The sequence below is a fragment of the Sycon ciliatum genome, chromosome 11 (genome assembly GCF_964019385.1).
Source record: "Sycon ciliatum chromosome 11, ocSycCili1.1, whole genome shotgun sequence".
Classification (NCBI taxonomy): domain Eukaryota; kingdom Metazoa; phylum Porifera; class Calcarea; order Leucosolenida; family Sycettidae; genus Sycon; species Sycon ciliatum.
The window spans coordinates 2,924,993-2,939,564 of NC_088653.1; positions in this window are offsets into that span (position 1 = coordinate 2,924,993).

Here is a 14,572-nt window from a genome sequence, read left to right on the forward strand (position 1 = left end):
CTGCACACCTTTCAGCTGCTGTTCAGCACCTGGCCACCTGGCTGAAGGGCCGTGGTTTAATTCTTAATGAAAGAAAGACACAGATATTGCCTATTCCCCCATCCCCATCTCAAGCACTTGAGCTGCATGTCATTTGTAATGGGCAGACGCTGCCTGTTGTGAAAACGGCCAAGTATCTTGGCCTACATTTCGACTCAGACATGAGCTGGAACACCATGACAAGCCATGTTGCACGCCGCGTTGCCGCTAAGATTGGGCTACTAAATCGAAGTGCAGCATGTTTGCCTTTTTCTTGCCGTGTTCAGTTTTTCAGGTCCTTTATACTATCAGAATTTGACTATGCATCTGCTGCCTATGCCCCTTTCTTATCGTCTTATCAGGATAAGCGCCTAAATAGTTTGTTCAAACGTGCGGCTCGCTCGGTGTGCAGGGCAGCCCCTCGCACTCACACGGCTCCCTTACTTGAACGCATGAATGCCCATACCCTCAGCATATACACCCACATGCACATCCTTGTATTCATTTGGCGCTGCCTGAACAAATCTTCAAGTACTCTGTTTGCAAGCTTTTTCACCCGTAGTCCCTCTCTCCGAACACGAGGAGGGAACAGCAAGTTACTCATCATTCCTGTCTCCCCCACTGCATCCTCAGCTAAGCGCATTAGCCATGCTGGAGCTATCCTGTGGAACCAGCTCCCAGACACAGCACGCCTCGAAAGAAAGCGCTCCACTTTCAAATCGCTAAGCCTGGCCTTTCTGTTAGGCAGTACCGTCAACTAGGATGAACTCATCTGCTTCACTACCTCTCTCTCTCTCTCTCTCTCTCTCTCTCTCTCTCTCTCTCTCTCTCTCTCTCTCTCTCTCTCTCTCTCTCTCTCTCTCTCTCTCTCTCTCTCTCTCTCTCTCTCTCTCTCTCTAACTCTCTCTCTAACTCTCTCTCTCTCTCTCTCTCTCTCTCTCTCTCTCTCTCTCTCTCTCTCTCTCTCTCTCTCTCTCACTCACTCACTCCTTTCTTCCCGGTTGCCGTGCTTGTGACTTTTTTTCCCCTGCTGCCGTGCTCATATTAGTGATCTAACTACAGCTGTATCTTCTTCTTGGTTCTGTTTGTCCGCTTATTATTATATTTTCTTTTCTCTTATTATCAGTGGGACCATTGTCATTAGGTTTAGGCCTGTTTTGGAACTCCACTTTAAATAAAGCCAAACAACAACAAACAACAACAACAACACATTTGACTTAGAAAATCTCAGATTTTGCGCTCCATACATAATTATAGCTCGACTTGCCAGGGTTTAAGGGCTGATAATCCCCTGACCCAGGGGATTATTCTTCATAATCCCCTAGGTAAGGGGAAAGAGCCCAAGACTTTGGACTGCTCTCACTATACCTAGCGAGAGTAGGCCAAAGCAAGGTAGCAAAACAAACCCCAAAGAGCCAGCCTGGAAGCTGCTGTGTGAAATCTCAATCAAATGACTTCATCATAGGAAGGTAATTGAACAAGTGGACATAATATTTACAAAACTCTCACATGAGCACCGTGAATATGTTTTTTGTATTAGATGAACATAGATGTGACATGTGAACGTGCAATTACAGCTGCTCAGCCTCATGAATAATTTTCAACAAAGTACAGTCATGTATGTCTGCAACGTCAACGACAACGTTGCCATGGGAACTGAACAACAAATGAAAGCAAGTACACTGTATTGTATCTTCAGGTTTTTACCGTACCGTTTCTATGGTTGTAGCCAATAAGCGACGTTCCCGCGGTGGCCCTGATGAGCCGATAAAGCCCGCGGTTTTTTTGACAAAAAAGGTGTTGCAAAGTCAACAAAAATAAAAAATAAATAAAGCCCGTGGTCAATGGATACGGAAAATACGGTAGCAATAAAGCCCGTCGTCAATGGCACCCCGTACTCTGTCAGCCTAGCTCTGCAGGGGTCTGTGGCAGTTTTTCGTTGTCAGCTCAGTTCACATCTCACATTCGACTGTGAACATGCTCTGGTACCTGGAAACAGCCTGTCCAAAAACGGCAACATGAAAAGTGTCTACACATCGTGGTCAGTTTTCAACTCAAGTTCTTGTTGTCGTGAGTTGAGACGAAATTTTACGATAGTTGTGAATAAGCGAAAGAGCATGCACCTATCCATCTGCTAAGAAGCAAGCTGTAATAAGTGGCACACATCGCGATCAGTTTTCCACTTTCTGTTCTACATGTACTAAAAAAAGGAGTTGACGAACTTTTCTGATAATTTTGGGGAAGCGAAAGATCATGGACCAAGGGGTCATCCCATCCATGAGAAGCGGACGGATCTGAAACTCACAAGCTGAAGGAGCTGAAACTCAGAAGCTGAATACACCACGTCCCCGGCCACCACCCCTATACGTGTCTTGCTTTTATACCAGAAAGGCGAAAGACAAAACCTGAAACACCATCATAGAGGTCTGGCAGGACTTTTCGCCTGCATCAAGGCCTCGTGCGTACGGCCGCGCCTTGGCCTAGCCTAGCGCCTGCGCCCTTGGACGTACGCACTCGGCCTTGATTCAGCCGTAAAGTCCTGCCAGACATCTATGATTGTCTACGTTAATAGGTTTACTATGGAACCTAAACAAGAGAAATGTTGTTCTTTGTATTTGAATTCGCAAGAAATCCAACACGCACGCATCTCGATTTCAACAACAATGTTGCCTTAGAAACTGAACACTGGTCATACTGCCCATCAGGCATCACCCTCGGCCTCCCTATAGCCCTCCCTCCCCCTCAAAAATTAATTGGCTGAGAAAATTCAAAGAGAAAAACGCACAGGTGACAGATCAGGACTTACAAGAGTACACAACATGTGGGGCCTGAACTCCCACCAGAACAAGAAGGAATCCATAAGCGCTGGCTGAGGCAATGTAAAGAGAAAAAAGATCAGGTATTGTTTTTTTCATTTGTCAAATTGTGTTTTGTTCCTGTGTCATGTTTCCTTGCCTTGCAAGCTTGCCTTTCCTTTTTTTGTTGAGCTTGAAAAAGTACTACTGAGTACTGTACTCCCTGCTTACAACTGAAAAAAAGTGTGAACGCCAACAACTGTGTACCGTGATGGCTGCGCAGACACGTACCCCTGACAAGTCGAGATATATACAGATAGTGCACGGATTGGTCCTCGGAAGAATTATTATTAGTAGGGAGGTTCTGCTCTACGTTTTGGGAACGCGACGCAAAGAATCACGCGAACTTTCTTCGCGTTCCCGTAACGTAAAGAAATGCTGTTCTGCTCTACGTTTCACCTAGAGAAGTCACGTGGAATGTGTACTGGGAACTTCCCCTTCCATATTTGGCAGTTTTCTGCATGCAGTTGATCGATATACGCGATACCCAGCAAATCCGTACGCATTTTCTCTGCGTGTGCCACAACGTAGAGAACCCCATCTCCGCGTAGAAATCTGGAGCCAAAACACGCGAAGCCGTAGACTCTAACCCAGACACCTGCTCTCTACGTGATTTCTCTACGTTTCACGTATAGCAGAACCTCCCTATTATTATTATGAAATGACCCAAAGGCAATGTGCCTATCGAGGGGTTCATTTGATTGAAAGAACAGTAGATGTAGATGTATGTACAAAGAGAAGTAGGGATTGATGAGGAGAGAAATGGGGAAAATCAACTGCAAGGTGGCGGAATTCCGTTGATTGCATAAGCATAGTCAGCTGTAAATTTCCTGAGGGCAGCTTTGAACTTATAGAGCGAGGCTTCCGATGTTAGACTGGGGGGTAAACAGTTCCATAGAATAGCAGTTCGGAACATGAAGAGAGACTTAGACAATGATTTAAATTTGGGAAGAATGATACTTTCATAATCCCCGCGGCGCTGCGCGCCTTGGGGATTATGAAAAATATTCTCCTCGGATCCGTGCACTATCCTATACATATTTTCATTATTTTACTGGTTTGGTGAGAATCCCATGATAGGTATCCATTTACCTCTGGAGAATCCGTAAATATACAAACAACAACAAGAGTTCATGAACCAGGGAGTAGAACATGATTAACAATACCGCAACAGTGTACTCCCTGTACTACCAGGTACTCCCTGCCATAAACAAGAGTATGCATCTGTCACGGATCTTTTTTTCTCGTATGGGCCAGATGCGCGGCGCATCAAGGGTTTTTTGAATACAGAAAAAAGCTCGAAACTTCGTAAACTTGGACGCGGCAGTGATTTGCGAAAGTACGGTAACGCCTCCCCCCCCCCTCCCTGCCTAGTTTTTTTAGTGTCTGAAAAGCCTCTCGTACGGGCAAAACCAAAAATACCCTAGCCTAGTTCACATGCGACAGGGCGACGGGACGCGACAGGTTCGACAGGAAGCGACGGGACAGTCTGACGGCGTCCAATGTGTACACCAGGAACAGGATACATACGTATGTACACTGTATATCATGTGCACATTCACATGTCTGAAGGTTTGTGGTTTTTCAATAAAAATAAATAAAAAAGGAACGCAACCGTACTGCCGTACAGATCGGGAAGCGACGGAAAGAGTCGGATCGATACGGGCAAAATAAACACAAGTGCAAGGTCAACAGCTACAGAGAGAAAGTGAGCTAAAAATGGCTGTGAAAACAGTCTATATACGGAGGAAGCTACAATGGCTGTGAAAACAGTCGGATCAATCCAACTTTTCCTACCGTGGACGGGCGTAGACGGGAATGCAAGCGTACAAAACAGCTGATGAGTGTGAACAGGAGACGGCGTCGTACGACACAGGCGATCGTGCGCCGACTACTCCCGATTCGTACTTGGACCTTTTTTAGCATTTCGAACACCGCGCTTTCCATGATAACTCGCAGAATGGCTGACACGACTTGAGTTGAATTTTAGCAAGATAAGGTCTGATGTCACATATGGTATTTAGGGATAGCCCAGGAGCGTGACATACGAACTGTTATTATCATTTCCTGGAGCTTGAATGGCACACCTTTCGAAGCTGCTTTTTTGGTCTTCATGAAAACCTGATACAGGTCCTCCCTCATTATAACGAGTCTTGTTAGTACATAAACTCCGTTAGTAAATAGAAATCTGAAATCCCCTGGCGAAACGTGATCTATACAACTGTTTACAGGTCCGGTTACAACATACTCCGTTAGTTCATAAAATTCGTTATAACGACCCTTTGGCCAGGTCCCTGGAGTGCCAAACCCTAGTAAATATATTTACGTATTCGTGAATATGGACGATCCTTTGCATTCAAGGAAGAGTTATGTTGGAGTTTTTCAATTATCTTATAACGAGTCGAAGCATCCATAATTTATGTTGTATCAAGGGTTATTTATTATTATTATTATTATTAAAAAATTGGTTGTGAGCAACACTGGTTCACACTCAAATCCCTGCTTTTCACCAGAAAAATATTATATTTCAACGTATCGGTCATGAAATAACCATCATCAGGAATGAAGCGGGCACACCGGTTAATAATAATAATAATAATAATAACAGCTCGCATGTACCCCATGGGTGAGATCACCCATGGGGCTAACGCATCTGTCAGCAAAAGAGTTAGAGAAAACGAGAAACACATGACATACACACCTTCTTCATTCTGTTATTGCATGGAAAAACTACCTCGATTCCACCATGAGCCTAGGCATGAGGAATATAATATTAAGTACAGAATGTTATTTACCAAAAGGATATTCAAGTAAGCGCAGATATTTTTTTAGCATGATAAGTTAGTACATTGATTCACAATGCCGAGCCAAGCTTCCCTGTCTTGGGAAATAGCTTCCGCTTCGGCAATGGAAACGTTCATTGTCCTTAAGTCATTCTTGATGTTGTCGATCCATCTGGTGACGGGGCGTCCCCTGGGCTTCTTGATGTCTTTGGTGTCGATTGAGCTTTGTAGGATGTCGAGTCACTGCCTTCTCTGATTACATGGCCGAACCATAACAAGCGCCGTTCCCTGCATGTTCTGGTGATAGGCAATTGGTTGGACAGCTTGTATAAGTTTTTATTCGATATTTTTTGGGCATTGGGCACACCGGTTAGGATGGGTTAATAAATGAGGAGCGCTGCGAACTGATAACAAATCACACCTGCATGCACTATGACGAGAGAGAGAGGACAAAACATCACCAAAAAAAACCAGGTATAGAAATAACGCAATACGCGACAACTCTAAATATGGCACAGGTACAGGCAACAGACAGAATGTACAGTGGTGGTCAAAAGTTTTGACCCACCATGCAGATTTTTCAAATTCTGAAGGTTTGGGCTGTAAGCTACTAAATTTTTGGTCGAGGACCTCTGAATCAGGCTGAATAGTGAAGTAGAAATGAAAAATGCTGAAACACGGAGTCATCTGGGGACTACTGTGGTCAAGTATATGTAAAAGGTGGGTCAAAACTAATGGCCAACGCCCGCACTATCATAAACCGCCAACAGGATACATGAAATAGTGTGATTTCTAAAAAGTATTCAACTAAACTAAAGTCTAGAAGTCAGTCCCGGCCTATTCCAGATACATCCACCACTTTGTAACCCCTCCCTTGCCCTTGATGATCGCTTGCATACACTGCCGCATTGAATCGACGATCTTCTTGCGCTCGTGAGGAGAAATCAACTTCTATGCCTCCCGGCACACTCGCCACAGCTCATAGTGGTTTCTGGGGGTGATTTCGACATCGTGCTGCTTCAGCCCAGCAATTTTGCAGAGATTCTCAGTTGGATTGAGGTCAGGTGGCTGCAGGGGCCATGTCAGGACGGTGATGCCGTTCACCGTCCGCCGCGCCTCCGTTCTGTTTGCGGAGCGTTTGCGGCAATAAGACACCACCCACACCACCCACAAGCTGCATCATGCTCAGCAACATCATGTTTTCGGATGATGCGAGGGACTGGTCCACATTCATCGTATCCATCACCCCGCAAATGCGCGCTACGCCGTTGCTGGCCATGGCTCCCATACATTGATATTGCCGTCGCGGCGCTTCACAGTTTTGCGGGTGCATGTGCCAGCCAGAGCCTATCCTGTCCACCTCCTGACGTAAACTGCATCACCAGAGCCCTTGAGGTTGATTTTAGACTCATCAGTCCACAGAAATTACCACCAGTCATCACTGCTCTAGTCCTTGCGCGTCTATACAAATTTAAGGCGTTTTGCCTTATTCACAGCACTGATGAAGGGCCATTTGATGGCCATACAGCCACGTAGGCCTGCTCTCTGCAACTTGCGTCTCACAGAACGCACAGAAATCGCGTTATCACCGTCGCTCACCATCTCAGCTCGCAGGCAGTGACGGATTTGAGGCGATTCGCCATTGACTTCATGATATGGTGGCGATCTTGTCTTGCACTGGTCTCTCTTGGTCGGTCTGATCGTGGTGAAATGTAGTCAATTTTTGTTTCCTGACAATTCTACGTATCGTAGGATTACTCAAATCCAACAGAGGAGCGATACCACGCCAAAAGAGACCGTCAACACTCAGCTTCACGACCATTTCCCTCACATCCTTGCTAATCTGACCTCGGTTCACTAAATTGGCTGAAAATACCATCTCCGTCGTCAAAATAATCAAGTTTGATATCGCAAACTCTCGAAGTGAGAAGTCAAGTGTTGATTTTCAACTTTCCCGGCACGTGCAACTTTTTTGAAACCGTACGGTACGGTACAGCAAAATTTGGTCACGTGGCCATAAGTTTTGACCCACCCAAATGCATGGGGATCCATCACAAATCTCAGTTGACAACGGATTCTTGCAAATTTTAGTGTCATTGCCAAGTTTCAATCGGCTTTGGCCTCGAAGAAGTCAAAAACGGCGTGTTTAGGAGCCAGGCTGAGCTGTACTGATGATTCCATGGGGTGGGTCAAAACTTTTGGCCACCACTGTACATGTACACTAGGTGCGTGCAGACATGTAATTGCAGGCGCTAGCAACAACAGTAGTAGTAACAGTGCACTAGTGCAAGGGGTGCAAAACCACCACTATCCAGGAAGAGCGAGTATCAGGGCCAGAAATATGTACAAGGCAGTACTCGTACTTCACCAGAGAATTCACAGGAGGTCCCACCCTGCGTTATTGTTTATGCTGAGGCTCGTGTCGCGAATTTGTATTGCTTCGCGTATTCTCCTCCTGGCCCGATCCGACTCAGTGGCAAGGACGCGAACCTCTGTGAATGCCGACTCGCCAAGCGGCAGTACCTCGCCGCCATGGTGAAGTCGGTAGTGCTCGCCCAGGGCTTTTCCAGACGTCCTGTTGCGTGAGTTATCATTGTGTTCTTTTGTTCGCGTTGCTACACTACGGCCAGTCTCTCCCACATACTTCTCCGAGCACTTGCAGGTCAGACGATAAACCACGTTGCGTCTTGTGCATTCTACCCCGCTCGATTGGCATGCAACGCAGGCGGCTTTAGGCCTTCCTCGTCGCCTCGGGGCAGCGGGATCCACCCACTTACGGCAGCAAGGTCCAGTGAGGCTGGACTTAGTGACGCTGTTGGAAAAGCCTTGTATTCTTGTAGATTATCTGTACATTTAGATTGTATTTGTTTAGAAGACGGTGGACCCTGTAGTGGATGGCATCCGTTTTGAATGGTAACTTCAACGTGGATCGATAGTCTTTCTTTTGTTTAGCAGGTCGTCTGGCTCGTTCATGAGCAGTCGCGATAACTTTGTCAGGAAAGTTGTTGAATTTTAATGTGTCAATAACCTTTTGCTCACTTCGCTGGCGGGCTGCAGGATCAGAGGAAAGGCGGGCCGCGCGGAGGAATTCCGAAGACGCGATGGCGAGTTTTTGCTGTTGCGGAACGCACGAGTTGAAGTCTGAGACGAGGCCACTGTGGCAAGCTTTGCGGAACAGCTCGAATGATATTGCGCCGTCGGAGGAGACATGAATAGTCGTGTCCATAAAGTCAACCGACCCAGTTTCCTCCGAAGATTGATACGTGAACTTGATGCTCGCATTGGCGGTATTGAAGAATGCAATCAGCTGGCGGAGAAGCGCGGCCCCCAGTGTCCACAGCATAATGATGTCATTAATATAACGCTTGTAGAGTACGGGAGTACCAGGCGAGTTTAGCAACAGCGAGGTTTCGAGGTCATGCATGAAGATAATCGCAAACGGGGGCGCTAGGTTGTTACCCATGGCGATGCCTTCCCTCTGGTAGTAGACCTTCTCACCAAATCTGAAATAATTTGATCTTAGAACGAAGGTTAACAGCTCTTCGATCTGCTCCACGCTTAAACCAAAATTAATGTGTCAACAGACTGGATGTGCTGCTGCAGGACTCTAGCAACCGCCTCCACCCCTTCAGCGATAGGGATACTTGGGTAAAGAGCGACCACGTCCATTGTAACGATGATGGTCCCCGCTGGGGCTTGTAGGTCGGGATACACTTGCCGGATATCCTCCAGTGCTTCCAGCGTGTTTTTCAGATGTGCTGGGGCATATTTCAGGCATTGGTTGAGTATACGCTCCAGGACAATAGAAATATTGGTCACCGGGCTATCAACAGCTGACACAACTGGCCGAAGCGGTACCGTGGCTTTGTGGTCTTTAGGCAGTGATTTGAGTGTGAGCCAGTGTTGCTCACAACCAATTTTTTTACTTATGAAGCTGCGTGATGCGCCCTACAAGATTTTAAATCATTATTATTATTAATAATAAGGATAGCCCCGGTAAGTACGAAATATTGCCTATTTCACCTTTAGCTGCAAGTCCTGCTACAAGATAAGTCTCGTTATAAGATACCTTTTTCGATGGCCCAGAGATTATCTACTAACGAGGGAGGAGCTGTATGTGAATTTGATTCTGCTTCATTGAAGGAGAAATAATTGAAAAGAAGTCCCGAAAACAAGAAATTAGGTCCAAAAGTCACCCCGTCACGGACCGTGCCTTGACTGGCGAAAGGCTAAAGCCAGCTGTTTTTGCGGATTTTCTGTCATACAAAAATTAACGTCACAGGCTGCTCTTCGTAGGTGTCCGCGTCCCAGCGGTCCGGGCAAGCGACCGCACCTCAGTGGGACACGTGGCCGTTGTACTGCAATTTGTGCCTTATTTAGTCCGGGAGCTGAAATCTGTAGGATGCTTTTTATTTTCGGGGTATGCCACTTCAGAGGGAGGACTTGAAACTTCGCACAGAGGTAGGTAAGGGTCTCTAGAGGACGATTTGAGAACTTGGCCGTCCCGAAGCTGTGCACCAATGCCGGTGCAAGGAGGTTTGTTCGCTCGTCGAACACTATTTCGTTGCCGTGATTTCACAGTTTTTGTGCCATTCAGCGCTTGAAAAATGGGGAAAATCAGCGGGTTTCGCTGACGTAACCAGACATTTTCATGCGAATGACTCAATTTTGCTAGATTTTCAAGAGAAACACAAAGAAACACGAAGCGAAACGCAAAGTCACACCGTCGATGAAGCATTTTTCATTCTGTTTGTATAATTGTGTCGTTCTGAGTTCTGAAGTAACATACAGTAGCTGGTTCGTCGGAGGAGGACATGACTGGTGTTCCTGAGATTGTCGTGCGTAACGGCTAAAAGACTTGCCACTTGACCCTGATGTCGACAGGCAGGTCTCGTAGGAACTGTCCGTCTCCATCGAGGTGACTCTGGATTGTTTTTACCAATAGTGTTTTGTAGATTGATCCTCACTACAAACAAGAGTACTCCTGCTACAAACGATTTCATGCTAGTCAATGAGCGGACTGACAACGTGTGTTAAAGGTGGTAAGGTACACACCATGGCAGCTGCCTTGAACGGAATCTTTGATTATACCAGTGAACGTGGAAATGCATGACTTATTGAATAACGTCTCTTTGAATCATTGTTTTGTTGAAGTTTCGGATGCTGCACAATGACATGCGCGTACGTGGAAGCATTCACATTGTAGAAGATCATGGGATGATTATTTCCCTACTTCATTCAGTCCTTTGTGTGGTAAATTGAGTAGTAGTAGACATAGTATATTTTAGGAATTTCCGCAAACGCAATTAGTAAATGTGGCGGTAACATGTAGAATATAATCATTTTAAAACTACAGCTACGGTGCATCATATTTATGTGAACAAAGGCTGAATGCAGATATGTAAACAGTGTCATGGTCGCGATATGCATCGGCACCACCGCATACATCCAGGCAAGACGATGTAGCGCAATATCTGTGTTGAACGGTTTTAGATCCCTTCATCATGGAGAACAGTATACATTCTTCATCCGGTTTGCGATAGTCAAAGCCCGAAATTGCCCGGCCCGGGCCGATAAATTGCGGCAATATTTTGCCGCCTCTTTTTCGAAACCTTGCCTGGCATTTCTTTTGGCAGTCGAAATATTGCTCTCAAATTGCTCCCAAACAGGCTGTAAATGAGCACGTGACCGCTTACTCAAACAAAAATAAGGGCCGAACGCTGCATCGCAGCATCGCAGCCTTTTCGGACCAAAACCAGTAGACTCAGCGGCCAAAAGACTACAACATATGGACCAATCGCGGTCATCCGCGCTTTTATAAGAAGGAAACGGCGTTTTTAGCCCAGTTTTCGGGAGGAAATTCAAAATTCCCATCTGAAATCTAACGTTTTTCGATAAATTGCTCAACAATTGCCGGCAATCTGGCATTTCGATATATTGCTCAAAGAATTGCCGGCAATTTCGGGCTATGACTAGTTTGCGATCCTCTGCTCTGTGCTGCCAACGACGTCCACTTGTTGCTCACATGTGTAGTGCTGCTGAGCGGGTTGCCACATTCGGACATGCATCGGCGAGTACCGTAAAAGCCCGTAATAAGGCCCTGGGCGGAAGCGTTACTGACGGTCCAGAACATGGGCGCTAATGATTGGGTTGTCACATTCGGACATGCACCAGCAAGTATAGTACAGGGTTGGGGTGACCCGTTGCACTAGAAGCATGCAGTGCTGTAACCTTTGCGATGTTTGCAGCTATGCCGAGCAGTTATCTCCTGGGTTCCGACTGCTGCTCCGTGGAGATGATAGTAGGGCACTAGACAGCGGCTTTGTAAATTGCCATTCTGGAATGCAACCTCTGAGCAGCCGATGATGGTGACGTTCTTGCACAGCATGTTGTTGGTACCACAATCACAGCAAGTTCACTGGTGATGATTAACTTCGGGCCGCGTGTTGCATGTTTCTGAGATTCGTAGATAATGACGCGCGCGCGTGCATGAGTGTGTGTGTGTGTTGATATGTATGTATGCTTGTGAGCATCTGCATGTGCGCATCCACGTGTGTGTGTGCGCGCGCGCGCGTGTGTCGTGCACATGTACACGTGTATGCGCGTGTGTGTGTGAGCATTTGCATGTGCGCATCCACCTGTGTGTGCGCGCGCGCGTGTGTCGTGCACATGTACATGTGTATGCGTGTATGTGTGTGTGAGCATTTGCATGTGCGCACCCACCTGTGTGTGTGCGTGCAAGCGTGCACGCGTGTGTGTGCGTGCACATGTACACGTGTATGCGTGTGTGTGTGTGAGCATTGGCATGTGCGCATCCACCTGTGTGTATGTGTGCACGCGTGTGTGATGAATGCGCGCATGTTCGCACACATGTATGTGTGTGTGTGTGCGAACAGAGAGTCACATGTGTGTGTGTGTGTGTGTGTGTGCGTGTGTGTGCACTCATGCACACTCGCACACATGTGAGTACACGCTTGCGCGCGTGTGTGGGCGTGTACACAAGCTCGCACACATGCACGTGCGCGCATCCACCTGTGTGTGCGCGCGCGTGTGTCGTGCACATGTACATGTGTATGCGTGTATGTGTGTGTGAGCATTTGCATGTGCGCATCCACCTGTGTGTATGTGCGTGCAAGCGCGCACGCGTGTGTGTGCGTGCACATGTACGCGTGTGTGTGTGTGTGTGTGTGAGAGCATTGGCATGTGCGCATCCACCTGTGTGTATGTGCGCACGTGTGTGTGATGAATGCGCGCATGTTCGCACACATGTATGTGTGTGTGTGTGTGTGTGTGTGTGTGTGTGTGCGTGTGTGTGCACTCATGCACACTCGCACACATGTGAGTACACACTTGCAAGCGTGTGTGGGCGTGCGCGCGTGTACACAATTAAGCTCGCACACATGCACGTGCGCGCATGTATGTTTTATCTTGTTATGTTGCCTATCCCATGCTCTCCTTTCGTGCTGCCACGTAGACGTCTGTCGTAGTTCCTGTCAGAAGTGCATGTGGAACTGGCAGTGATTGTCATTCTACCTTTGTTTCAAACAACGTCTCGTTTTCGAGTTACATGATCTCTCACAGGATCCACAAAGTATTTTGTGCAAAAGCAGCTAGGCTCACCTGAACCAGTGAAGAACGAGTACCGGAACAAACAAGCTGGCAAACTGCAACGGAGTTAACACCACCAGCAGATTAATAGGCCAGGCAGAGTACCGACATAGGTGATGATGATCTTTCACGTCCGGTGACTGGTCACTGGTGCATACGGCTGTGGCACTGGCAGTCAGGACTCAGAGACGCGGAGGCCGACTTGTCAGCAAGCAACATCTCGCCTACTCTGCCGGAATCTTCGCTCGACTCGACCTCAGTCAGACCTGGAAATATACTTTTGAAACTTTGCTTGCACGCGGTGCAGAATTGCCGGAGTAGGCGCGAGTATTATTGACATATTGTGCACTATTGCTGGTACACACTCTATGTTGCGCTTTTGTCCAGAAGCGCCATGCTTCGTGACTAGTGGACCTGACGATGGCAATACTATTCTCACTTTCAAAGCCAAAATCGTAATGAAAATGTATGTCACGCTTTGAGAAAGTAAGCTTGCAGCGTCGTCATCTTCTGGACAGGCGCATAGTCACTGATTTGGAATTTTGAGCGTGCGCACCTACTTCTCAAACCGAGAAGTCGGCTGAGAACGAAAAACATTTGCGCCTAAATGCTTGACAATTGTGAATTTGATCGTCGAACAAAATGCGTCCTCGCGATGTCCGTGCACAGCTTTGGGATGGCCAAGAACTCGAAAGCCCTTCTCTGATAGACCCATAACCCATTGCTGAAGAGATCTTGTACTCCATCTCGCCCGACCTGGAGCGCCACTTTTTTGAAGGTCGGCTCCCTGACTAATTCTGTGGGAGAGCCTTTCCAGGCCTGAGGGGTACACACCTAGGTACCCGGTATATACGTAGTATGGACGAATCCCTGGTGTTGATCCTTTTTTGTTCCTTTCCTGTTCCTTTTTATTTGTTTTTGCTGAGAAAGAAACGTTGCTGTTTCTGTTCCCGCCAGCGCCTTTGCTCTAGTAAAACATTGCTGGCTGATAAATGGTCATTGCCCGTGATGCCAAAGGTGAAGGGAAGCTGGGTTTCTTGGCATTTGCAACTCCCTGTCTCTGAAAATGTAGCTTGTAGCTCCAAGTATTTTAGTTTTTCGACGTGCCAGACCTATTGGTATGAGCTGCAGAGATGAGGAGCAACGAAGGCGTTAGATTAATGCGTTGGATTAATGCCAATAATGGTGTTTATGGCCGGACAACGCCAGCGGTTTTCACTTGTCAGGAGGACAATCAAGTTGGAGCAGGCAGATGACAGATTATTAATTTTGAGCATCTTTTAGCAGAGTGGGTGGCTTGCCGAAGAG